This window comes from Henckelia pumila, chromosome 2 (genome assembly GCF_033568475.1).
Source record: "Henckelia pumila isolate YLH828 chromosome 2, ASM3356847v2, whole genome shotgun sequence".
NCBI classification, from domain to species: domain Eukaryota; kingdom Viridiplantae; phylum Streptophyta; class Magnoliopsida; order Lamiales; family Gesneriaceae; genus Henckelia; species Henckelia pumila.
Genome location: NC_133121.1, coordinates 28,299,614 through 28,327,161, shown reverse-complemented (window position 1 = coordinate 28,327,161; position 27,548 = coordinate 28,299,614).

Below are 27,548 nucleotides of genomic sequence, written 5' to 3'. Positions count from 1 at the left end.
TTGATGTCAAAATGCTTCAACTACGTCGAGCTCCTGTTGTTATTGAAATATAAAATTGCTAACTTATTGTCACAATGTAACTTTAGTGGTCTTTCAATATCATCAACAATGCGCAGTCCTGTGACAAAATTCCGCAGCCATATCTCATGATTGCATGTCTCATAACATGTTATAAACTCTCCTACAATGGTAGAAGAGGCTATAAGAGACTGTTTAGCACTCTTCCAAGAATGGCACCTCCAAAAAATGAGATAGATATAGTCCGAAGTAGATTTCATACTCTTGGCATCTAGAAAAATCAGAATCAGTATACCAAATGATCTCAAACTGATCCAACATTCGATACATGAGCATGTAATTTGTTCTTTGTAAGTATCGTAAAACTCTTTTGAATACTTTTCAATGTTCTACTCCTGGATTACTTAGATATATATCCAACATCCTTGTCAAATAAGAAATATCCGGACATGTACAGACCTAAGCATATATCAGACTCCCCACTGCAGATGCATAGTGAATATTCTGCATTTCCTTTTCCTCAAACATTCTTGGGAAACTGATTGAGACTAATTTTGTTTCTTTTAGCCACAGGGTATCACCTGGTTTACAATCTTGTATTCCTTATCGCTAGAGTAACCTTCTCGATATAGTCTTTATGTGATAATCCAAGAATACATAAAGAGCGATCCCGATGTATCTGGATACCAATACAAAATATGCATCACCAATATATTTCATCTAAAAATTCTTAGCTAGAAATCTCTTGGTTTCATGAAACATATCTATATCATTGCAAGCTGATAAGTGCAATTTATTATACTTCAATTGCATGATTTTAACTTTGATTTTGTCGCTTCTTGATCATTATTATGTGTTTTTTTTTGTCGTCCGTGTCATTTGTAGAGAACTAAGCAACAACCAATGTTTGAGGCATGAAATAGCATGGAAAGAGACCAAAAAGATGGAAGAAAGTGTCGAAAGAAAAAAAAAATAAAAGAAAAAAAAATCAAAATTGCAGGTGCACCCGTGCTTATAAATCAGTGCCCCTGCGCTATCAGTAGCGCCCCCACGCCAAGAAAGGCAACTTGATGCCACTCACATGCGCCCCTGCACTACTCTGCACCCAAAAAAAAAAGGTTCGAAATCAGTAGTATAGGTACCTAGGTGCCCCGTGCCCTTGGATTGCAAAATTTCCAAAAATTTGGACTCTCAAATTTAAAAAGATTTCTAAGCCTATTTTGACAATTATCGAGGATTTTTGGATGGTAGAAAGCGGCTAGACACGTAGAACTCTTGGAGAACACCAGAAGACGGAAGATTTTTGGATGAAGACAAAGAAATCATCAATCTGGTAACGAAGAACCCATCGATCCGGGAACGGAAAACACTCTTCAATATTCATTCTAGTTTCTTCCCTGTCATGAATTCTCTTTTTTGATGAATTATTTTAAGAATATATTATATTATTTTAATTAAATCCTCATGAACTAAAATTTTCATTTAGAGGTACGAAGTATCTTGACCGATACCATGTTTTTTTATATTTTGATTGATAAAGTAAAACTCTTCATTGATTTATTTATGTTTTCCTGATTTGACTGCATTCAGTTAATCAATCACAAATTGAATTTTTATATTTGTTTAAAATATGGAATTCGAGAGAAGAGACTTTGAATAGGAATTCAGGAAAATATATCATCAGTGTTTATAGAGTTCGGAAGGCCTAGGACGCTAGTGAAGTCATTAGAGAATCTATGTTCTATTTCCGAATTTGATAAATGATTTTAGATAGGAATATTAAATTCAATATTAGATTCGAATGCTCTATTTGCCATTTGGAAAAAAGAAATATAAAATACCAATAATTCTTGGCTAGTAAACTAGAAGAACTTCTGATTTATATATATTTAGGAATTAAACATGGTGGAATGTTAAGTGAAAGCGAACCTCTGGAACTTATCTCTATTTGATCTTCCTCCTGCGAATTCGTATTCATTTTATTGCAAATTTAAGTAATTAAAAAATCACTTCACTTTCGTAGTTCTAAATAAGACTAGGATTATATTAGTTTCATATAATCAGTATGATATCAATTATTCATTCTCCATGAGAACGATACTTTACTCATTCTATATTAAAACTTTACATTGTGCGCTTGCGAGCGAATAAAACACGCAACACGTTTTTGGCGCCGTTTCCAGGGAGTGAATTTCATTTTATTTATACTAAATCATCACTAACTAATCTTAATTTTGATTTATAGCAGCTTTTTTTCCCTTGTTTTAATTTTATCCCTATTTGTGTGTGTAGTTTATGAGAAAAAGCCAAAGATCTGATTCACTACTTTTCGATCCAGATATTGAAAAAACTGTCAAATCATTGAGAAAAGCGAGAAAAAGAGATTTGAAGCAAATGGCTAAGAACCAAAACAATGGGAATAGAGAGGAGAATACCGGCCCAGTACCAATCAAAACCACTTCAGGCCGATCATAAAATACTAATTACTACGGAATTGCTCGTCAAACCATAACTACCAACAATTTTGAGCTGAACAGGAGCTGATAAATATGATACAACAAATCCAATTTCAAGGATCGGCCTCTAAGGATCCTAACTTATATTTGTGGACATTCTTGGAGATTGTATGTACAATAAAAATACATGGTGTTACTGAAGACACCATCTGACTACGACTGTTCCCATACTTAGGTACAATGCACGAATTTGGCTGCAATCTCTGCATCTAGGAAACATTACAACTAGGCAAGATATGACCTCAAAATTTCTGAAAAAATATTTCCCACGGGCAAATCTTCTCAATTGAAGATAGAAATCACAACTTTCCGACAGAAAAACTGTAGTAGCCTAGTTTCATTTTACGAGATTTAGTGGTTAATCATGTTTAGATTTAAGTAAAACATGATTAAGGGACTTTAATATGATCGATCAAACCAAGAAATCGGATCCAGAATGCCCAAAAATGGTTAGTGGGCTTAATTGAGCTTGGAGAGTTCGGATGGTCCGAACTTAAGCCCATGACAAATTGGATGATCCAATGGAGATCGGACGCTTCGATCACAAGATCGGACGGTCCGAACTCAAGTGGAAAAATGTCAAAATTTAGTCAGATGGGTGACGTCCATGTCACTAAGCCGATGGGACGATCCAAAGAGAAATCGGAAAGTCCGAACTTTGCATGCAGGCGACGTGGCCTTCATGCAGGATCGAACGCTCCGATCAGGAGTTCGTACAGTCTGATCTCCGCCTATAAATAGGAATTACGAGAATAATATTTGACACACAAATTCACAAGCTTTATCTCTTTCATTGAGTGTTTGGGACGTTTCCAGCCTTCTTAGGCTTGGTACGGGAGTTGGCGAGGTACTCTGGAGTCGAAGCAAAGTGGTACCCAAGTTTTGGGGCAGTTTTCATCAGCGGGCTGACGAAAAACGCAGGTGTAAGTCTAGACTCTTAATTAGGTAACGGGAGTAGCTATTAGTCTATTTAAGGCTTTTAGAATAAAGTTATAATACATGAGTATTTTTGAATTGTAGTGCGGACTATAGGCTTGGACAGTAGAGCGGGATTTGCTTATCTTTCGGTTATTTGAGGTACGAAAGTACTGTTCGAGATATCCAGACTGAGTATGCATGTCTGATGTGGTTGCATGTTTTATATGACTTTATCAGCATATTGATCATGTATCTTTGAGATATTCTGTAGTAGGGCGCTCACCCTACAAGTAGTGGATGGTTGGATACGTAAGTCTTGTGTTAGGTCACCGTTATGATTGGACACTTGTACTAGTATCAGGTCACCATTATCCACTGGGTATAGGAGCCACCTCCTGATGCAACGGGGCAACGTGCTATATACCCTGGGCCCGGTTTATGAGCTAGTTTCTTGACCTGTGTGTCTTGGTACCCGGTACATTTTCATATATGCACATATAATCCTTGTAATACTCTCGTGCTGAGCATTTTATGCTCACGTCCTGGTACTGTTGTTGGGACACCCTATTCCATGGGGCAGTTTTGCGTTTGGATAAGGGGGGTGGTTCCAGGGGAGCTTAGGCTGTTGGTTGTCAACAATTGAAGATGTTTGTGTTCTGTCTAAGCTTCCAGTATTAATGTTATTTGGATTTATACATTACCTTCGATATGGTTGTATAAATTAAGTATTTACAGATTCCTTTCCTTGGGATTGTAATTTGATTTATGGTTTCCCATGTTAATTTCTTATTGTTATTTAGTAAATTAAATGCATGTGTAAGCTCTTGATTAGTAGGTGATCACGACGCTAGTCACCACATTTATGGTATCAAAGCATGCATAGTAATCGTGGGATATAGATTCTGCTTGAGGTAATCATTGCTTGTCTTGTAGATGGTAGATCGGTATGATCGGAGTAGTCATGGTAGTGTTGGACGATAGGGTGATGATGATGCTCAGGGAATTCATCGGGAGTATCGCCAGAATCGTGAGAGACATCACCGTGATGATCACAGGCATTTTAGTATGCATCTATTTATGCAGATGGGTCCTAAGCATTGATTGGGGATGAATCTCCAGAGGATGCAGAGAATTGGCTAGAACGTATGGAGAACTGCTTTCGGGAATTCCATTGCACAGAGGAGCAAAATATGGAGACTCTCAATTTTTTGGTAGAGGGGCGTGCTAAAAAATGGTGGAGGTCTACGTCCGCACCTTTCATCACAGCACGAGGAGTAGCTACCTGGGCAGAGTTTCCCACAGCTTTTCATAAGCTATATTTCCTCCCGCACTTCGACAGGCGAAAGCTAGTGAATTGTTGAGTTTGAGACAGGGCTCGATGTCGATTGACGAGTACCAGAAGAAGTTCTTTGAGATGTTTCCCTATTGTCCTCAGATTTCTGAAAACACTGAGTCAAAAATATAATCTGTTTCTTCATGGCCTTAATCCGGAAATCCATGACCGTGTATCTATTGGTGATGACATGACCTATGAGGGATTTATCAGTCGATGTCGCCAAGAGGAGGACATCATTCGATGTAACAGGTCTTTCTTATCATCTAGACCTGCGAGTTCTTTATGTCCCCGTGCTCAATCTTTCAAGAAGGCTGGTTCTACTTCTTCCTCCTCAGGATCCGAGGGAGTGACGCGCTTTGGGAAGAAGGGGTAGGGCCCTTGTAGCCATTGTGGTAGGGTTCTACTAACAGATGTCGTAGAGCTTCAGGTGCATGTTTTTGTTGCGGGGAGGTTGGTCATCTGAAGAGGGATTTTCCACAAGCCGGGGGAGCTGGTTCTGGTTTGGGTTCTGGATCTCAGGACACAGTACAACAGAGGCCACAGGGACACTCTACAAGAGGTTCTAATCTAAAACCTTGTGGTTCTAGTCAGGTGTTTGCCTTGAGGCATGATCAGGTAGTGGACGAGAATGAGAGGGTCATAGCGGGTACGTTTCTATTAAGTAGTATACCTGCTTTTGTATGCATTGACACTGGTGCATCTCATTTTTTTTTTATTTCTACATGTTTGGTTAAGTGGCATAAGTTACCATATATTTCTATAGACACAGTGGTTTTTGTTTCTACATCGACGGGCCAGTCTGCATTGGCTAAGCGTCTAGTTGTCGGTTACCTTTTAGAGTTTGAGGGGAATGTTTTGATGGTGAATCTCATGGTTTTTCCGATGGAGGATTTCGATTTCATCTTGTACATAGACATGTTAACTGCATACCGAGCTTCAGTGGACTGCTATCAGAGATTGGTGCACTTTCATCCAGTTGGAGATGATAGCTGGTTTTTCTATGGTGAGGGAGCGTGACCTCAGATGCCATTGGTGTCATCTTTGAGAGCCTGTATAGCTCTAGAGTCTGGCGGGGAAGGCTACCTCATCTATGTTGTTGATTTGTTCGCTGGAAGTGTTGGTATAGAGGATTTTTCCAGTTGTGAATGAGTTTCCGGATGTATTTCCAGATGAGATTTTGGGTTTTCCTCCAATACGAGAATTTGAATTTGGCATAGAATTGATGCCAGGGACTTCGCCTATATCACGAGCACCGTATCGTCTGGCTCCGTCAGAGATGCGTGAGTTGAAGAAGCAGCTTCAGGATCTCTTGTATAAGGGTTACATTCGTTCGAATTTTTCTTCGTGGGGAGCAACAGTTATTTTTTTGTGAAAAAAAAGGATGAGTCTATGCGACTGTGAATTGATTATCGACAATTGAATCGTGTGACCATCAAGAACAAGTATCCTTTGCCACGTATTGATGATTTGTTTGATCAGTTGCAGGGTACTTCAATCTACTCCTAGATTGACTTGAGATCTGGATATCACCAGCTGTGAGTCCAAGATCAGGATATAGCCAAGACAAAATTCAGGACCAGGTATGGGCATTATGTGTTCTTAGTAATGCCATTTGGATTGACTAATGCACCAGCTATATTCATGGATCTGATGAATAAGGTATTCCAGGAATTTCTGGATAAGTTTGTTGTCGTGTTCATTGATGACATCTTAGTATATTCACGTAATGTGAATGAGCATGCTTGTCATCTGAGTCTTGTATTGCAGACTTTGCGGGATAGACAGTTGTACGCTAAAATGAGTAAATGTGAGTTTTGGATTGATTAAGTGGTTTTTATTTGTCACATCATATCCAGGGATGGAGTTTCTGTAGATCCGAGCAAGATTGATGCTATGTTGAACTGGTCGCGTCCAACGACAGTGACTGAGATCCATAGTTTTCTGGGTTTGACAAGATATTATCGTCGTTTCAACGTGCATTTCTCGCAGCTAGCTCGACCCCTGACACAGCTTACTCAGAAGGGCATGGATTTTGAGTGGTCCTCAGAGTATGAGGAGAATTTCTTTGAACTTTGTTGACGGTTGAATTTTGCGCTTGTGTTGGCATTACCGTCAGGATCTGGAGGGCATGTGGTTTATATTGATGCTTCTCTGCAGGGGTTAGGTTGTGTCCTGACTCAGAATGGGGATGTGATCGCGTACGCCTCTAGACAGTTGAAAGTTCACAAGAATAATTATCCGATGCATGATCTTGAGTTAGCAGCTATTGTTTTTGCATTGAAGATCTGGCGTCATTATCTGTATGGCGAAAGATTTGAGATCTTCATAGACCATAAAAGTCTCAAAGTATTTGTTCACTCAGGCGAAATTGAACATGAGACGAAGTTGGATGGATTTGTTGAAGGATTATGACTGTGAAATTAAATACAATCTTGGAGCTGCTAATCTCACGACTGATGCCTTGAGTCGCAAGATCAGAGTATCCGCACTTCAAACTTGTGGCGTGTTTAGTGCGATTGAATATTGTTGTTCTTCGGGGTATACCTTCTAACATAAGAAAGGTATGCAGAGTATCCAGATGTTTGCAATTTTATCTGAGCCAGCTTTGTATTCTCGGATTCGAGATGCTCAAATGTCTGATCCGAAGAACCATAATTTTGCTCGTCTAGCCAACGAAGGTAGTACATCTGGATTTCATTATCAATCAGATGGTTTTCTTTGTTTGTCTGGACGTATTGTAGTTCCGGAGGATAATACTCTGAGAGATGAGATTTTATCCCAGGCTCATCGTACTAAGTTGAGTATTCATCCAGGGAGCAACAAGATGTACAAGGACTTGCATACTCGGTTCTGGTGGAAAGGAATGAAGCGTAGTGTGTATCAGTATGTTTCGAGATGTTTGGTGTGTCGGCGGGTCAAGGCAGAACACCGATGACCTGGAGGATTGCTTCACATTTTGCCTATTCCTGAGTGGAAATGGGAGTTTATCACAATGGATTTTGTGACCCATTTGCCGGTATCCTCGAGGAATTGTGATGCTATCTGGGTTGTGGTGGACCGACTCACCAAGGAAACACATTTCATTCCTTATAACTGAGACTATAGTTTTGACAGGATGACTCGCTTGTACATTCAGGAGATTCTACGATTGCATGGAGTACCTGTGAGCATTGTCAGTGATGGAGATCCTAGGTTTACTTCTAGATTCTGGGGGAGTTTTTAGCGCGCTATGGGTACTACGTACTCTTAGTTTGAATACTACTTATCACCCTGAGTCTGACGGGCAGTCGAAGCACACTATCCGTACTCTTGAGGATATGCTGAGAGCTTGTTCTATGGATTTTGGTCCAGCTTGGCTAGATCAGTTGCAATTGATTGAGTTCGCGTACAACAACAGTTACCATCGCATTATTGGTATGGAACCATTTGAGGCGTTGTACGGGAGACGATGTCGTACTCCACTGTTCTAGGAAAAAGTGGGGGAGCGACAGGTGGAGGGACCCGAATTAATTTAACAGGCTTTTGATATTTTCGAACAGATCAAGAAATGAATTAAGACTGCACAGGACCGTCATGACAGTTATTCAAATACCAAGAGTAGGCCTTTGCAGTTTGAGGTTGGTGAAAATGTATTTCTGAGAGTTTCACCATTCCGCAGGATTCTGAGATTTGGTTTCAAAGGTAAGCTGTATATGAAATTCATTGGTCCGTTTGAGATTTTGGAAATTGTTGTAGATTTGGCTTACAGATTGGCTTTGCCACCATAATTGTCTAGTATCCACGATATGTTCCATGTATCGCTGTTACGACGATATGTGGCGGATGAGTCCCATATCTTGCAGTCGTCTGAGGTTCAGTTAGATACAAATATGACATAAGTGGAGAGACCGTTGCGTATTCTGGATCAAAAGGTTAAGATGTTGCGCACCAAAGCTAATTCTCTTGTTCTAGTTCGGTGGCAGCGCCGTGGCATTAAAGAAGCCACTTGGGAACTAGAGATTCACATGGATTTAGAGCATCCTGAACTATTTTGATAATATTTTCTTGATGTATCTTGTAAAATGATCTTTGATATTAAAGAATGTTTTTCTCAGTGTCGAGTTTGTATACTTAAGATGTATTTCGAGGACAAAAATATCTTAAGTGGGAGAGAAATATAGTAGCCCACTTCTCTTTTACAATATTAAGTGGTTAATCATGTTTAAATTTAAGTAAAACATGATTAAGGGACTTTATTTATCAATCGAACCAAAAAATCGATCCAGAATGCCCAAATATGGTTATTGGGATTAATTGGGCTCGGAGAGTTCGGATGGTCCGAACTTAAGCCCATGAGAGATCGGATGATCCGATGGAGATCGGATGCTCCGATCACAAGATCGGATGATCCAAACTCAAGTGGACAGATGTCCAAATCAAGTCAGATGGGTGACGTCATGGCTGGCGTCACTAAGCCGATCGGACGATACGAAGAGGGATCGGAACGTCCGAGCTTCGGATGCAGGCGAAGTGGCCTTCATGCAGGATCGGATGATCCGATCAGGAGATCGGATGGTCCGATCTCTGCCTATAAATAGGCCTTTCGAGAATCATATTTTACACACAAATTCACAAGCTTTCTCTCTTTCCTTGAGTGTTTGGGACGTTTTCAGCCATCATAGGATTGGTACGGGATTTGGCGAGTGCTCCGGAGTCGCAGAAGAGTGGTGCCCAAGTTCTGGGGCAGTCGTCATAAGCGGGCTGATGAAGGACGCAAGTATAAGTCTAGACTCTTACGTAGCTAAAAGGAGTAGCTATTATTCTAGTTAAGGCTTTTAGATTAAGGTTATAATGCATGAGTATTTTTGCATTGTAGTGCGAACTCTAGGCTTGGACAGTAGAGCAGGATTTGCTTATATGTACCGTATTTGAGGTACGAAAGTACTGTTCGAGATATCCAAACTGAGTATGCATGTATTATGTGGTTGCATGTTTAATATGACTTTATCTGTATAGCATGTCATGACTGTATGTTGCATACATGAGCATATTGATCTTGTATCTTTGAGATGGGCGCTCACCCTACAAGTAGTGGATGGTTGGATACGTAAGTCTTGTTTCAGGTCACCGTTATGGTTGGACACTTGTAATAGTATTAGGTCACCTTTATCCACTGGGTATAGAAGCCATAATCTGATGCGACGGCGCAGCGTGCTATATACCTTGGGCCCGGTTTATGAGCTAGTTTCTTGACCTGTGTGTCTTGGTACCCGATACATTTGCATACATGCACATATAATACTTGTATACTCATACTCTCGTGCTGAGAGTTTTATGCTCACGTCCTTGTACTAATTTTCGAACACCCTATTCCATGGGGCAGGTTTGCGTTTGGATAAGACAGGTGGTTCCAGGAGAGCTTAGGCTACTGGTTGTCAACAGTTGAAGATGTTTGTGTTATGTCTAAGCTTACAGTATTTATGTTATTTGGATTTATACATTACCTTCGATATGGTTGTATAACTTAAGTATTTACAGATTCCTTTCCTTGGGATTGTAATTTGTTTTATGATTTCCGCTGTTAATTTCTGGTTGTCTTTTATTAAATTAAATGCATGCGTGAGGGTCACTACAAAGACTCAAAGTTATAAGGTCTAGTAGTCCACTAATTCACTCACGAGGTTTTAAAATGATTTTATGGTTTTATGTATTTTATTTATGAGTTTTAAAATTTATGATATGAATGTGCCTGATATTTTAATGCTATAAGTTAGTTTAATGTTTTCAGGTTTGGGATTAATTCTTGACTGAGGGAACGAGACTAGCCTTCGAACGAGGTTAAGAAAATATTTTATTTCAAGTGTAATGTTCAGTGCAATTTTTATTTTAAAAATCATGTTTTGTAATAATTTTAAGTTGAGGGGAGAAAAGTCTTTATAGTCCGTGTTTGAAACTAATGGGCCTACTTCCAAGCCCATTAGTTACAAACTGAGTCAACGTTCAGTTTCTTCTTCATTCATCTTAAAAAACGTTGATTACGCTCCATATTCTCCCTTTCCCCTCTTATGTTCAAAAGTTTGCACCAAAAAGCTAGGAAGAATCCTTCGTTGCTCTTTGTTCGAAGCTAGATCGCTACCGAAGCCCAGATTATACCCAACTACAACGATCAGACAATTTTTAAACTCTTTTGAAAACACCATTCGAGAATATATGTATTTTGATATGAAAAACCTGCATGTTGATGTGTATTTAATGTATATAGCATTGATTTTAATATATTTTGAAGAGCATGATGTAGATACGTGAAACATGAATCATTCTTGAAGTTGTGTAACGATTTTTGAGTTTCGAGGTATAGGATGTTTAAATTGCATAATTTTGGTGTATATGTTGGTTATGCGAGGTTTTGAATCAACTCATTTGAATTTGGATGTTTTTGGGAAAATCCTTTTGAGTTTCAAAGATTTTTCATGTCTATGATCAATGTTTTTCAACGAATGAGTGTTTTCAGGTGAATAAGTATCGAAAAGGAGCCAAAAGGGCCAAGGAACAAGTTGTATCACCGCGTGCGGCGCTTTCTGGACCTCCAGGCAGCAACCTGCGCAATCGAGCGCGCACAAATGCACGCCCCAGCAGGCAGTCTTCTGCCCCAAAAATTTTGAAATGAGATTTTAAGTCCTAAATTCACTTTTATGGTCTTTTAAGGCGTATCAGGTCTTTTTAAAGGTCCCTATGCAAAAAGTTTTAAGTTTTTATTCCTTGAATGGATAGAACAAATCATGTGGATCGGTTTAGTTAAGTATTGCATTATAAGCTAGTATTTCTTCATGAAACGTATGTTATTATGAAAGGCATGAAATTTTATGAAATTATTAAGGGCATGCTTGCTTTTATTTCATTTTAGCATGCATGATTTGAGCATGAAGAGTTTTAATAGCATGACACGAAAAAAACTTTTAAGATGACAAAGTTCATGAATGTTTTGACGTTTATGAGGATGTTTTTAGGTTTTTGAGAAATTTATGAATGATGATGTTATGATGATGTATGAAAAATATTTTGATGTTGTATGTGTTCTTGTGGTAGCAATACGATATTGATACTCCAGATTGAGCCCAGGAGGGACCCTTCCAAAGAATGAAAGTTTAAGTGGTCAAGGCCAAGATGAGACGCATATTGGCCAAGGCCAGTATGTTCTGTTCCTTATGTTTATGCTTGTTGTATAACAACCATGATCACGGGAACCCAATGTGTAGTAGCCCGACTTTTAATTAAGCTAATCTACTACCTAAACATGATTAAAGGATTCTAATTTAGGTTTATGGAGTTTAAAATCGGATTCCGAATGATAAAAAATGGTTATGATGGCTTCTAATGTTGGGACATTTCGGAAGGTCCAAAGAGTAGTTAGGAAGCACCGAATTGGTTTAGAAGTCGGAGTTGGTGATCCAAAGTACCAAGCAGTTCGGAAAATCTGAACTGGAGATCAGAAGCTCCGATCTTGTGTCAGTCAAACAAGGTATGAGTTTTGATTGGGTGATTGGATTTGAGAGAGTTCGGAAGATTCGACTGTGTCAGCAGCAGTGTGTTGTCCAATCAGAGACACGCGCTCGGTAGAGAGAGTTTGGAAGGACGATCAGTAGTTCCGTAGTGTGTTCAAAAATTACAAACTAGGGATCGGACATTTCGATCGTGGTCTATAAATAGGGGCCGAGAGCTCACTCTTCTTTGCTCATTTCCCTCTCTTCCCTCTCGTTCCTGGTTCGTTTCTAGTGGGTTTTGGCATTGTTTCGGAGGCCAGTCAATAGCGAGGTGCTATCGGGGTCGTAGCGGAGTTGTGCATAGGTTTTGAGGCCATCGCCATCAAAGGGCTGACTACGAACGCATGTATATCGCTAGACTCTAATTAGCTTCAGTGAGTAGTTATTAGTGTAGTTAAGGCTTTTAGTAGATGTTTAGTGATACGTTGATTGTCTGTTTAGGCTTGGATTAGAGAGCCAGTATCGCTTGGTTGCTTATTCTGAGGTACGGACGTACTATCCGAGATACCCTGGTTGAGTATGCATGTTCTATGTTGCATGGTTTATATGTCATGACTTATGAGAATTTATTATGTCACGATTATTATGCTGCATGCATTATCACGTTGAGCCTACACCTTGATATTACCTATAGAGGGGTTGCTCAGAACCGAAGTTTAGTGTATGGATTCCCTGGATTTGGGTCCGGATATTCCAAGAATTTCTTATGGTATAGGAGTACCTCCTGATGCGATGACCCTGTGTGCTACATACCATGACGCCATTTGTTGAGCAAGAGTTTCTACCGTGATAGGTTTTCGATACCCGTTCATTTGCATTTAACATTCATAGCATGTGTATACACATACTTTTGTACTGAGCATTGTTAGCTCACGTCCTCGGTTTTGGTTCTAGACACCCCATTCTATGGGGTTGGATGGACTGGGAGGTAGATATCGTTGAGCTGCAGCAGGGTGGATTGTACAGTACCATGTTTCCATTTTTGGGATTTAGTGTTACTATTTGATGGATTTGTATAACATTTATCGATATTTATTTGGGGCTGGTTTTATTCTTGCCGGTAGCTTCTGGTTGAATTATTTAAAGTTTTTGCTGGTTATTTAATTATTATTTAAGGTATTACTTTTGCATGCTTAAGCTTTGATTAGTTAGTGATTTCGAGTTGGGTCACTACATTTTTGGTATCAGAGCATGCATTGAGATTTGGGATCTAGGTAAACAGTCTCAAGGTTGATGTTCTATTGCTTTAATAGATGGCAGGAAGTGGAGAAGAGAGCCATGGGAGTGTTGGTGGTCGTTGGGGAGACGACGAGGAGAGAGAACATCCTTGGAGGTACCGTCACCACAAAGATGACAGGCACCGCTTGGACTTGAGTAGGTTTTTGCAAATGGCTCCTAAGACATTGGCAGGCGGCAAAGCTCCGGAAGACACAGAGAACTGGTTAGAGAGGATGTAGAACTGCTTCGAGGTCTATCATTGCACCGATGAGTAAAAGATGCAGGATGTTAACTTCCATCTAGAATGGAGTGCTTGTAAGTGGTGGAGGTCCATTTCTACTCCTTTTGTATTCCAACGAGGCACAACTACTTAGGCTGAATTCTGTACAGCGTTCAGAGAACTGTACTTTCCTCCAGCACTTTGTCAGAAAAAGACAAATGAGTTGATGAACTTAAATCAAGGCAGCATGTCGATAGAAGAGTACTAGCAGAGGTTCTTTGAGCTGTTACCGTATTTTCCATACGTGGCTACTAGTTCAGAGGCCAAGTATGATATCTTTCTGCAGGGCCTTAATCCCTAGATTCATGACCGAGTAGCTATCAACAACTATCCGACGTCATATGAAGTGTTGTTGAACTGTTGTCGACAAGCAAAGAACAACATCAAGCGTAATATAAACTTCTCCTCCTTCCGACCAGGTAACTCGTTGGGGCCATAAACCCAATCTTTCAAGATACCTGGTGCGTCTTCTTCTTCAGGTTCAGGTTCCGGTAGAGGTGTATTTCACTTTGGGAAGAAGAGTGGTCAGTGCGAAAAGTGTGGAGGACGTCATCCTACAGACAAATGCCGTGGGGCAGGAGGTTCTTGTTTCCGTTGTGTCCAGATGGGTCACATGAAGAGGTATTTCCCGCAGACGAGTGAAGTATCAGCATTGGGCTCGGGTTCTCGAGCATCGGTTCCTCAGAGGCCATCAGGACAATCATTTGGGAGCACCACCCAGAGGCCACGTATTCTCGGACAAGTCTTTGCACTGAGCCAATATCAGGTTCAGAAAGAGAATGATGAAGTTATCACAGGTACATTTATTTTGTATGGAATATCTTCTTTCATTCTCATAGATACTGGTGGACCGCATTTATTCATTTATGCACGTTTTGTTAAGAACCATAGATTTTCGTACATATCCCTAGACATAGTACTTATGTATCTACCCCGACAGGTCATTCAGCTTTGGCCAAGCATCTAGTCTTGGGTTGTTCATTAGAGTTTGAGGGCTCTGAGTTATCGGAGAATTTTATGATTTTAGCAATGGAGGATTTTAAATGTATTTTGGGTGTCGATGTTTTGACCTCTTATCGAGCTACTGTGGATAGTTATCAAAAGGTTGTTCATTTTCGTCCGGTTGAGGGCGATATTTGGTTTTTCTATGGTGATGGAGTGCGGCCCCTTATGCCTCTGGTATAAGCTCTGAAGGCTTGTCAGGATTTACAGGCGGGTGGGAAAGGCTACCTTATCTATGCTATTGATACGTCCACATGGAGCAGGTCTGTTGAGGAGTTACCAGTAGTTTGCGAGTACCCAGATGTCTTTCCGGATGAGATTATGGGGTTTCCTCTAGTTCAATAAGTTAAGTTCGGGATCGAGCTTGTGCCAAAGATGGCACCGATTTCTCATGCACCTTATCGTCTAGCACTAGCAGAGATGAGGGAGTTGCAGTAGCAGTTGCAAGATTTGTTGGATAAGGGATATATTCGACCGAGAGTTTAACCTTGGGGAGCGACAGTGCTTTTCGTCAAGAAAAATGATGGTTCCATGCGTCTCTGTATCGACTACAGACAGTTGAACCAAGCTACAGTTAAGAACAAGTATTCTTTACAGTGGATTGATGATTTGTTTGTACAACTTTAGGATACCTCTGTGTATTCCAAGATTGATCTGAGGTCAGGGTATCATCAATTGCGTGTTCGAGATGCGGATGTTTCAAAACAACATTTCGTACCAAGTATGGTCATTATGAGTTTTTGTGATTCTTTTTGGACCAACGAATGCACTTGCAGTGTTCATGGACTTAATGAACATATTTTTTTGCAATTATCTACACAAGTTTGTCATGGTTTTCATTGACGACATTTTGGTCTACTCTTGTAGCATTGACGAGCACGCGCATCACTTGAGGCTTGTACTGCAGATTTGTTAGAACCTAATGGGGGGATTTAGGTTCTATTGGCAACTTTAGCAATTTAAAACGATTATGAAAATACGCAAGCGGAAGACTTAAAACAATCAATAGTAAATGCGGTAAATAAATGCGTAATGTAAATAAAGCAGAGATGTTTATGGAATTTTGATGATAAATCGTCTACGTCTCCCATTCTTGGTTAAGATCGATTAACCAAGGATCCACTAGCACTTCGAACGTCTTGGCCTTGATGACTCCAAGGATAGCCGTACAACTCAACACGATCACCGCACCGATACAACTCGATATACTTGGCCTTAAGGGCTCCATGGATAGCCTCAACAATCACACAACACACTTGGCTTCACACTCAAGTGTTTACAATGATCGCACAACCAATTCACAAATGATTTTTACAAACTACTCTCGATTTTTGAATATATCGCACAATTCTTTATAGAACACTTTGATAGAGAGAACATTGCTTGAAAAGGAGAGGAGAGTGAATTGGGATGCTAGAAATGGCTTGGAATGACCTCTATTTATAGTTGCAAACTTGGGCAGGTTCGTTGCATCCGTTCTGGCCTTTGTTGCGTCCGTTCGGCGCACATTTAATTCTTCCGTCGCCGGTAACGAATGTTGCATCCATTCCTAGGTTCGTTGCGTCCGTTCGGCACAATGAAGCTTTGGTCGGACGAATTTTTTCCTTAAATGTTGGATCATGTTTTTGACACAAACATTGCGTCCGTTTAGGTTAATTGCAGACTGCGCGGCAAACTTCAAAAATTCATATCTCACAATCCACCTGTCTGACCGACTTGAAATTTGGACAGTAGCTTTAAAACATCCTGAAATTTATTGTGAATGTAAAGATCTTATTTGGATACCTAAAACAATTCCAGTAATTTTCCGAAGTCACTTCGTCATAATTTTGCTTCTTGTTCTCCGCGGCACTTTTGAAAAATTCATTTATCATGATCTAGCCATTGGATTGAGCTGATATTTGGACCGTAGATTCTGAACATCCTAAAATTTATTATGATTGGTGGAGATTTGAATTGGATAACTTGAAAATTCTCAGTAATTTTCGCAAATTTATGCTCCATAATTTTTCTTGTTACTTCTACTCAAATCCATCGTTAGAATATTCCGCGCAAGAATTTCATTGTCAATAAGAATCTAATCAACAAAGTCTCTCTTTAAATGATTAGAAATAATAATCTAGTTTTGTAATTATCAAAACAAGATAAGTTATCACATTTAAAAACTTTAATCTCGTTTATGAGATTTTTATGCGTTTAAGGCGTAACAAGATTCTCCGTGAGAAGCAGTTATATGTAAAGTTTAGTAAGTGCGAGTTCTGGATTAACCGAGTAATATTTCTTGGTCATGTCATTTCTCGGGTGTGTGTATCAATGGACCCGAGTAAGACTGAAGCTATATTGAATTTGTCGCGTCCTACGACAGCTTCAGAGATTCATACCTTTTTGGGTTTTTCATGATATTACCGACGATTCAACGAGAATTTCTCACGAATTTCTAGATCATTGACGCAGCTGACGAAGAACGATGTCCCTTTTTTTGGTCGAGCAAGTGTGACCAGAGCTTCGATGAGTTGAGGAGTCGATTGACTACTGCGCCTGTCCTTGCATTACCATATGTACCCGGAGGCTATGTAGTTTACACCTATGCATCTCTTCAAGGGTTCGGTTGTGCATTGACACAAAATGCGCATGTGATTGCCTATGATTCTATACAATTTAAAACTCATGAAGGAAATTACCCAGTGGACGATCTAGAACTTCCAACGATCGTCTTTTCACTGAAAATTTGGCTCCACTACCTGTATGGAGAGCGGTTCGAGATCTTTTCAGACCAGAAGAGTTTGAATTATTTGTTTTGTAGTGACCCGTATCCGTAATTAGAAATTATTGAGTAATTAATCATATGATCTTGTTGAGATTAAGTAAAACATGATTAATGATATTTCAGATGGGTTAACGGACTTCGGAAATGGATCCAAAACACTCGAAAATGGTCTAGAGAGTTCCAAGACTCGATTGGGATCGGAGCCGCCGATCTAGGATCGGAGCTTCCGATCTTGGTAAGTTCGGAACAACATCGAAAGAAGGACGATCGGAGCTTCCGATCTTTTGTCGGTGACAGGTATGTGGTTTCATGTAAAGGAATTGACGCATGACACTCGAAGCTTCCGAAGCAGGAATGGAGCTTCCAATCTGCGGCGTTCGGAGCTTCCGATCGAGGAACGGAGCTTCCGATCATTGTCTATAAATATAGGTGCGAAGGCCTCATTTAAAAGCGCACCAAGTTCCTCTTCTTCGCCCGCGTGGCTCTATTTTAGGGCTTTGGGTACTCTTATTTTAGAGTTGGAGTAGGAAATATATTTTATTATAGTCAGACAGTGTCTGACATAGTAACGGAGCAGTGCTCATGTAGTGGAGCCGTGCTCAAGGCTGTGCAGCTGCAGCAGGGGTGTGCCCCTAGTTGCGGGATAGTCGCCATCAGCGGGCTGACGATAGACGTAGGTATAGCTATGTTCTCCTTAAATTATTTAGGAGTATGCAATAGCTTTGTTAAGGCTTTTAGAGCTTAATGAATGATGCATGAGTATTTGCATTGTAGAGCTGATGATAGGCTTGGAACCTAGAGTGGGACTTCTAGGAGTTGCCTGTAGTAAGGTACATAAGTACTGACTGAGATGACCAGCATGATATATGATATATGTGTTGCATGAGTTTGTGCTATATGTTTTACCATGTTTTACGGCTTTAGCACATGCATGTTTTTACAGTAGACCACATCTGGTATGATGTGAGTCATGACAGTTTCCATCGGTGATGAGTTACTCCTTATGGATTCGTGTCTGGGGAGACTCATCCCCTATTTTTGCTATCACTAGGAGCGACCACGACGGTGGAGTAGACTCTATAGTGGATAGGTGAATATAGGAGCGGCCTCTGAAAGAGTGGGTGCCCGGTGAGCCAACTTGTGGCTAAGGGCTTTGATGACTCTTTGTATAAACAATCTTTTGTTTAATATAATTTACACTTTTATTAATGGCAATGACTTTATCTTTCTTCATATTGTTATATTGTGATATACTATTGTTGTTTTGATAAAGACCTTGAATATACTATAGTGTATGTAAGATGTGGTAGAACATGGGGATGTCTATCATGAAACACATCTTATAGTCACTGTATATTCTAAACTGTTCCTAGTCGATTGAGCCGTCCGATAATAAGGATAAGGATCGCTCGAGTTTGAGACTAGCATTTGCGATGCAGAGTACCACGTTTCATTGGTAAGGAACATAGAGATGTTCGAAGCATGCAAATGGATATTCATACGATGAATGATCGAACTACCCTATCCGGACTTTCCAAGTGGTTATCACTTATCGAGTGGATAAAGTCCGCGGTTTTGGTTGTACACCATTAGTCCTTACTACTTGAAACATCATTGAGACTCTATATGCTAGTACTGTGCTTTGACTCGTTTACCGACTCTATTGGGGTCATCAGGTGTCGGGATTGGGTACAGTTACAACACATATAGGAGTCGATGCTTTGTTGTCAAGGATTCACCACATACTTGCGAGTGTGGATATCCTATGCGATCTGAGGAGATATTAGTGTGAAGAATCTCTGGCCAGAGTACATGATGTGTTTTAAGAAATGGTTTCTTAGTAACACATGCGATGTCACTATTTGATCTTCAAGATGTATTGCATAGTTATCGAATCTCGAACAACTCTCGATTTACCAATGGTTGTTGATTCGATCGGGATATATGGATGAAAGGACCGTACTGTACGCTAACCAAAATCTATTGGTTCTTGCAGGCACTATCAGTGATACCTAGGGAATCATGGGGCGATGTTGCTAGACGCTCTTACCATGATTCGATGGGCAAGTCGGAAATTGTTGTTTCGAGTCACAAGGAGTTGTGAGCCCACGGCTAGCTGTATCCCTGAACCATTGAGGGTCACACAGAGTAATGGATTTTTAATCCCCGTTGAGATAGTTAAATTTAAAGAGTTAAATTTAATGAACAAAGAAGTTGGACTTCTTATTTAAGAGTAGAGGAGTAAGATTTCATAAAATGACATAGGGATGGGCATTTTTGAAAATCACTGAATTCGGATTCAGAAAAATTTATCTTGACTTTAAAAGGTGCAGAAATGGTTTCTGTGCACATTGGTGAAATCGGTTTATCAATCGGAGTCATAATGAATTTTATATTAATTTCTGAACATGCGGGCTTTGCTTGTCGGGCTTGAACTTATGACTAATGGGCCCTAAGCTGTTAGCGGCCTACATTATAAATAAGTTATTGCAGTACAGAAATTACACACAACAGGTCACAATTTTCGAAAACCTAGTTATTTTCTCTCTAAAGTGGCCGCCCCCCTCCCTCTCTACTCGGGAAAATCCAGCCTGTGAATTTTGAATTACAGTCTGGTTTAACGGATCAAATTCGTTAATTCTCTTCGTAGAAACTTCTGATAGATTTTCTAGTGCAATCTATCAGAGGGATTAATTATCCGTTCGTGGACCTGATTGAAGAACAGTTCGTCCATCAGTTCCAGGGATATACAACAAGAGCAGAGCAATCTGTTGGTGTCCATAATCTCGATTCGAGATTGGAGGTAAAAATTTATAATTGTTATTTAATTTTTACACACACAATTTAATCGTTAAGTTTTGATACCTGACCGGCTAAATCGGTGTGATATAAATCTACTGGCAAGCGTACCAGGTCAAGTAATAGTAAAGTGGACAGAGAGTCCAAGTATCGATCCCACAGGGACTGCAGTCAATTCTCAAGAATTAATTATTTTACTTAATCTAGACAAAATAATAGAAGGATTTTGAATTAAATAAAATAAGAATATAAAATAAAAACTGATTAAGAAATAAGAATAAAAATAATTGAAGATAAAAATAATTAAGACAAAGACAACCAAGACACACGTAGGTACCGAACAAATCACGTAACATGTAGTCGATTCAGGACTCAGATTTAATCTTAATTTACGGGAATTCTCCTAATTTGTTCAAAGGTCTATTTTTAGAACAATCAAACCTATTCAAATATTGATGAACTAATCTTTCATAATTCTAATCAAATTTGAATGCATTAAATATTTATGAAAATTCAGTTTACACCCAAACCGCATAATGAAACCGAATTCTATTTCTAGTCAGTTTTACAATATGTTAATTATCAGAGTGATCAAAATCAAAACCTCCTCTGTACAAATTGGAATCGATTAACAAGCAAACAAATAACTGGCCAAGAAATTTGTAAGGCAAAGATAAATCTGATAATCAATAAACTCAATTCAACTCTAAAAAATCCCAAACAAACATCCAAGTTTTCTACATGAATTTGTTCGGCCCAATCACGCCGTCTTGGTTGAAAATAAACTACTCAATAATTAAAAATAATAATTCAAAAATAAAAATAAGAAGAAGAAAAGAAAAGAGAAATCTTCTCTCCCAAGCCTTGTAGCCGCCTCCTCTTGCGTTGTCTGCGCTCTGGAGCTTCCGAAACCCTCAAAAATATGTTATATCTTGTATATATATGGTCTGGAACGCCTATCAGTTAATTTCCTCTCAAAACAAGGATTTTTCGGAGCACACATGACCCCTGAACACGCGCGCGCGCAGGAGAAGCCTCGCGCGCGCGCAAAATAAAAAAACAGAGACCTGAAAGCGAAACTCGCGCGCGAAGAACATTATTTCTGTTTCTATGCTTGATAGAGATGGTTATTCTTGCAATTTTGTGAATGAGATTTGCAATATTTACAAGAATGAATGTTTGATTGGAAATGGACAACTTGAAAACGATCTATATAACTTAAAATTAAAAGACGTTCCAATAAATTATGTTGATAAACCGGCAACAACAAACAAAAGGAAAATCGATAGCCAAAACCCGGCAAACCTTTGGCATGCTAGGTTAGGTCATATTTCCTCAAGGAGGATGAACAAGCTAGTGGGAGAGGGCATGTTTGATATGTCTGATATTAACTCTCTACCTACTTGTGAATCCTGCCTGAAAGGAAAAATGACTAAATCTCCTTTTAAGGGGAAACCTGAGCGTAGTCAAAATCTGTTGGATTTGATCCATACAGATGTTTGTGGTCCATTTAGAGTTGGTACTCAATATGGCCACACCTACTTCATTACCTTTACTGATGATTATTCGAGGTATGAGTATTTATATTTAATGAAATATAAGTCTGAAGCATTTGAAAAGTTCAAAGAATTCAAGGCTGAAGTAGAAAACAAGCTAGGTAAAAGTATTAAAGCACTTCGATCGGATCGAGGTGGAGAATACTTAAGTACCAAGTTTTTAGACTATCTGAAAGAGAATGGGATTCTCTCTCAGTGGACTCCTCCTATGACACCTCAGCTGAATGGTGTATCGGAGCGTCGTAATCGAACTTTGTTGGACATGGTTCGATCCATGATGAGCTTCACTGAGCTTCCACCTTCGTTTTGGGGATATGCGCTTGAAACGGCGGTATTGTTGTTGAACAACGTCCACACTAAAGCAGTGGACAAAACACCATACGAGTTATGGAATGGCAAAGCTCCTAAGTATTCGTACTTGAGGATTTGGGGATGTCCTGCTTACGTGAAGCAGACAGTGGGAGATAAGTTGGATAGTCGATCCACCTTATGTTATTTTATAGGGTATCCGAAGAATTCAATCGGATATTATTTCTATCATCCTGCTGAAACAAAGGTGTTTGTTTCAAGGAATGCCACCTTCTTGGAGAAGGAGTTCTTATTGGATAAGAAAGGCGAGATGATGGAACTCGAAGAAATTCGAGAAGAACCCGAAATACAAAATAACGATCCTACACCTCAGGAACCATTGATAGACACGCCTGTACCTAGAAGATCCGAGAGGACTTCTAGACCTCCTATTCGATATGGTCTTCTTCTTGAAGGGTATCAAGATGAACCCGACATTGGATGTGATCCAAGAAACTTCAAGGAAGCAATTTCTGATGCGGATTCAAATTTATGGCTTGAAGCTATGCAGTCGGAAATAGATTCGATGCATACAAACCAAGTTTGGTCTTTAGTAGATCCTCCCGATGGAATTGTTCCAATAGGGTGTAAATGGATCTACAAGAGAAAGCTTGGGCCTGATGATAAGGTATTGACCTACAAGGCGCGATTGGTGGCGAAAGGTTATACTCAAAGACAAGGAGTTGACTATGATGAAACCTTTTCACCAGTTGCAATGTTCAAGTCCATAAGAATCCTTATTGCCATAGCTGCTTGGTATGACTATGAGATATGGCAAATGGATGTGAAGACTGCTTTTCTTAATGGAGACATTAAGGAAGAAATCTATATGAAGCAGCCTGAGGGGTACACATCCATGGGAAGAGAGCATAAGGTATGCAAGCTTCAGAGATCAATTTATGGTCTAAAACAAGCATCAAGAAGTTGGAACCAGAAATTTGATGAAACAATAAAGGATTTTGGTTTCATCAAGAACCCGGAGGAACCATGCGTGTACAAGAAAGTAGTTAAGGATGCTGTGACATTCTTAGTACTTTATGTTGATGACATCCTACTCATTGGGAATGACGTAGGGATGTTGCAGTCAACAAAGATATGGTTATCAGGTAGATTCTCAATGAAGGATTTGGGTGAGGCATCCTATATTCTAGGGATACAGATCTATAGAGATAGATCTAAGAGAATGATAGGACTCACTCAATCAACCTACATCGATACCATATTGAAACGGTTTTCAATGGATGGGTCCAAGAGAGGACATCTACCCATGTGTCATGGAGTTTCTCTATCCAAGTCTATGTGTCCCAAGACTGATGAAGAGATAGAGAAAATGACACATGTACCATATGCGTCAGCCATAGGTAGTATCATGTATGGGATGATATGTAGTAGCCCGTACCCTAATTGAGTAATTAAAGGAATTAATCATAATTACTTGGTTAGAGTTCGGAAGCTCCGAAGGTGAGATCGGAAGCTCCGATCAGGATCGGAAGCTCCGAACAGGATCGGAAGCTCCGATCGGTATTACGTCAGGCATGACGTGTGGTTGGATCGGAAGCTCCGATCAGGACCGGAAGCTCCGATCACCCCTATCCGGAGTCATCAAGTGATATTTTGACACGTGGTAGATCAGGATCTTCGGAAGCTCCGATGGCAGGATCGGACGTTCCGATCGAGGTTCGGACGTTCCGATCAAGGATCGGAAGTTCCGATCGTTGTCTATAAATAGAAGGCCGAGACTTCACTTTCATTTGCCAATTCCGAGTTCTCCTTTCCTTTCTAGTCCTTTTGGAGCTGTTCTAGTCTTCTTAGGCTTGGTCCGGAGGTCGGCGAGGCGTTCGGTAGTCGTAGCGGAGTTGTGCCCAAGTTCTGGAGGCATCGACATCAAAGGGCTAACGACGGACGAAGGTATAGCTTTTGCTTCCTATAAATATTTAGGAGTATGCAATAGCTTAGTTAAGGCTTTTAGAGCACTTTAATGATAGTAGTATCATTTGGCAGTGTAGAGCAGACTATAGGCGTGGACCTAGAGTTGGTAGAGCTTGCACTGTATTGAGGTACGAAAGTACTGTTCGAGATATCCTGACTGAGTATGCATGTATTATGTGACCGCATGATTTATATGCCATGATATTATGTTGCATTCATTTGCATCTTGCTGTATCTCCTTTGAGATGTCTGTTAGTAGGGTTGTACCCTATCCTGTTAGTGGATGGACTTCCATCGATTTGGGTCCGGCGTTTCCATGGTTATCTCGGTATGGGAGCCACCTCCTGAAGCGACGGCACAGCGTGCTACATACCAGGGCTCGGTCTGTCTCTGTTATCTGATCCTTGACCTCGAGTCTATAGGGAGTTCACTTTGCATGCATGTATACTCATACTCTCGCACTGAGCGTTTTATGCTCACGTCTCGTACTCTGTATTTTCTGGACACCCTATTCCATGGGGCAGGTTTGCGATTGGACGAGGAGGGTGGATCCAGGAGGGGCTAGTCAGTGGTTGTCCAGCTGGAGCTTCGTCTAGGTTTTATTACTGTTGTTTTGGGTTTATACAGCTATTCGATTTGGTTGTATATTATTGGATAATTACAGATTCCTTTACTTGGGATTGTATAATGTTTATGGTTTCCGCAGTTTTATTCTGATATCTGTTTTATTAAGTTAATTGCATGCATAAGTTCTGTTTAGTAGGTGATCCGGGTAAGGGTCACTACATGATATCTACCAGACCGGATGTAGCATTTGCTCTGAGTGTCACGAGCAGATATCAAGCTAATCCCGGTCAAATGCATTGGAAAGCCGTGAAGGACATTCTTAAGTACTTACGAAGGACTAAGAATATGTTCATGGTATATGGAGGAAGAGAACTAAAGTTGGAAGGCTATACCGACTCTAGCTTCCAAAGTGACGTGGATGACTCGAAGTCAACCTCTGGATTTGTGTTCATGCTCAATGGCGGTGCTGTCTCTTGGAAGAGTTCCAAGCAGGACACCACAGCGGATTCCACCACTGAGGCAGAATACATTGCAGCATCAGCTGCTGCTAAAGAGGCCGTTTGGATGAGGAATTTCGTCCAAGAGTTGGGCGTTATTCCGGAAGTTGTTGGTCCAGTCCCGGTGTACTGTGACAACACGGGTGCCGTTGCTCAGGCAAAGGAACCAAGGTCTCATCAAAGATCCAAACACGTACTGAGGAAATACCACATCATCCGGGAGATTGTGGAAAGAGGAGACATCACTGTCGAAAGAGTGGCCTCTGCAGACAATATCGCTGATCCACTTACTAAGCCCTTGCCAGGACCATTATTTGACAAACATCGCGAAGCAATGGGTCTACGTAGTATGACTAGTTGGCTTTAGGGCAAGTGGGAGATTGAAAGAGTGGGTGCCCGGTGAGCCAACTTGTGGCTAAGGGCTTTGATGACTCTTTGTATAAACAATCTTTTGTTTAATATAATTTACACTTTTATTAATGGCAATGACTTTATCTTTCTTCATATTGTTATATTGTGATATACTATTGTTGTTTTGCTAAAGACCTTGAATATACTATAGTGTATGTAAGATGTGGTAGAACATGGGGATGTCTATCATGAAACACATCTTATAGTCACTGTATATTCTAAACTGTTCCTAGTCGATTGAGCCGTCCGATAATAAGGATAAGGACCGCTCGAGTTTGAGACTAGCATTTGCGATGCAGAGTACCACGTTTCATTGGTAAGGAACATAGAGATGTTCGAAGCAAGCAAATGGATATTCATACGATGAATGATCGAACTACCCTATCCAGACTTTCCAAGTGGTTATCACTTATCGAGTGGATAAAGTTCGCGGTTTTGGTTGTACACCATTAGTCCTTACTACTTGAAACATCATTGAGACTCTATATGCTAGTACTGTGCTTTGACTCGTTTACCGAATCTATTGGGGTCATCAGGTGTTGGGATTGGGTACGGTTACAACACATATAGGAGTCGATGCTTTGTTGTCAAGGATTCACCACATACTTGCGAGTGTGGATATCCTATGCGATCTGAGGAGATATTAGTGTGACGAATCTCTGGCCAGAGTACATGATGTGTTTTAAGAAATGGTTTCTTAGTAACACATGCGATGTCACTATTTGATCTTCAAGATGTATTGCATAGTTATCGAATCTCGAACGACTCTCGATTTACCAATGGTTGTTGATTCGATCGGGATATATGGATGAAAGGACCGTACTGTACGCTAACCAAAATCTATTGGTTCTTGCAGGCACTATCAGTGATACCTAGGGAATCATGGGGCGATGTTGCTAGACGCTCTTACCATGATTCGATGGGCAAGTCGGAAATTGTTGTTCCGAGTCACAAGGAGTTGTGAGCCCACGGCTAGCTGTATCCCTGAACCATTGAGGGTCACACAGAGTAATGGATTTTTAATCCCCGTTGAGATAGTTAAATTTAAAGAGTTAAATTTAATGAACAAAGAAGTTGGACTTCTTATTTAAGAGTAGAGGAGTAAGATTTCCTAAAATGACATAGGGATGGGCATTTTTGGAAATCACTGAATTCGGATTCAGAAAAATTTATCTTAACTTTAAAAGGTGCAGAAATGGTTTCTGTGCACATTGGTGAAATCGGTTTATCAATCGGAGTCATGATGAATTTTATATTAATTTCTGAACATGCGGGCTTTGCTTGTCGGGCTTGAACTTATGACTAATGGGCCCTAAGCTGTTAGCGGCCTACATTATAAATAAGTTATTGCAGTACAGAAATTACACACAACAGGTCACAATTTTCGAAAACCTAGTTATTTTCTCTCTAAAGTGGCCGCCCCCCTCCCTCTCTACTCGGGAAAATCCAGCCTGTGAATTTTGAATTACAGTCTGGTTTAACGGATCAAATTCGTTAATTCTCTTCGTAGAAACTTCTGATAGATTTTCTAGTGCAATCTATCAGAGGGATTAATTATCCGTTCGTGGACCTGATTGAAGAACAGTTCGTCCATCAGTTCCAGGGATATACAACAAGAGCAGAGCAATCTGTTGGTGTCCATAATCTCGATTCGAGATTGGAGGTAAAAATTTATAATTGTTATTTAATTTTTACACACACAATTTAATCGTTAAGTTTTGATACCCATTATGGAATCGTTCCATATAAAATTTTTAAACTTCCGCTGCACCGGGTATCAATTCTGATTGATCTGATCGCCGCGTTATCTAACAGCCTCGTGGACTAGCTATCCAGCATGGCCCTGTATATTCATGGCGCCCCTGA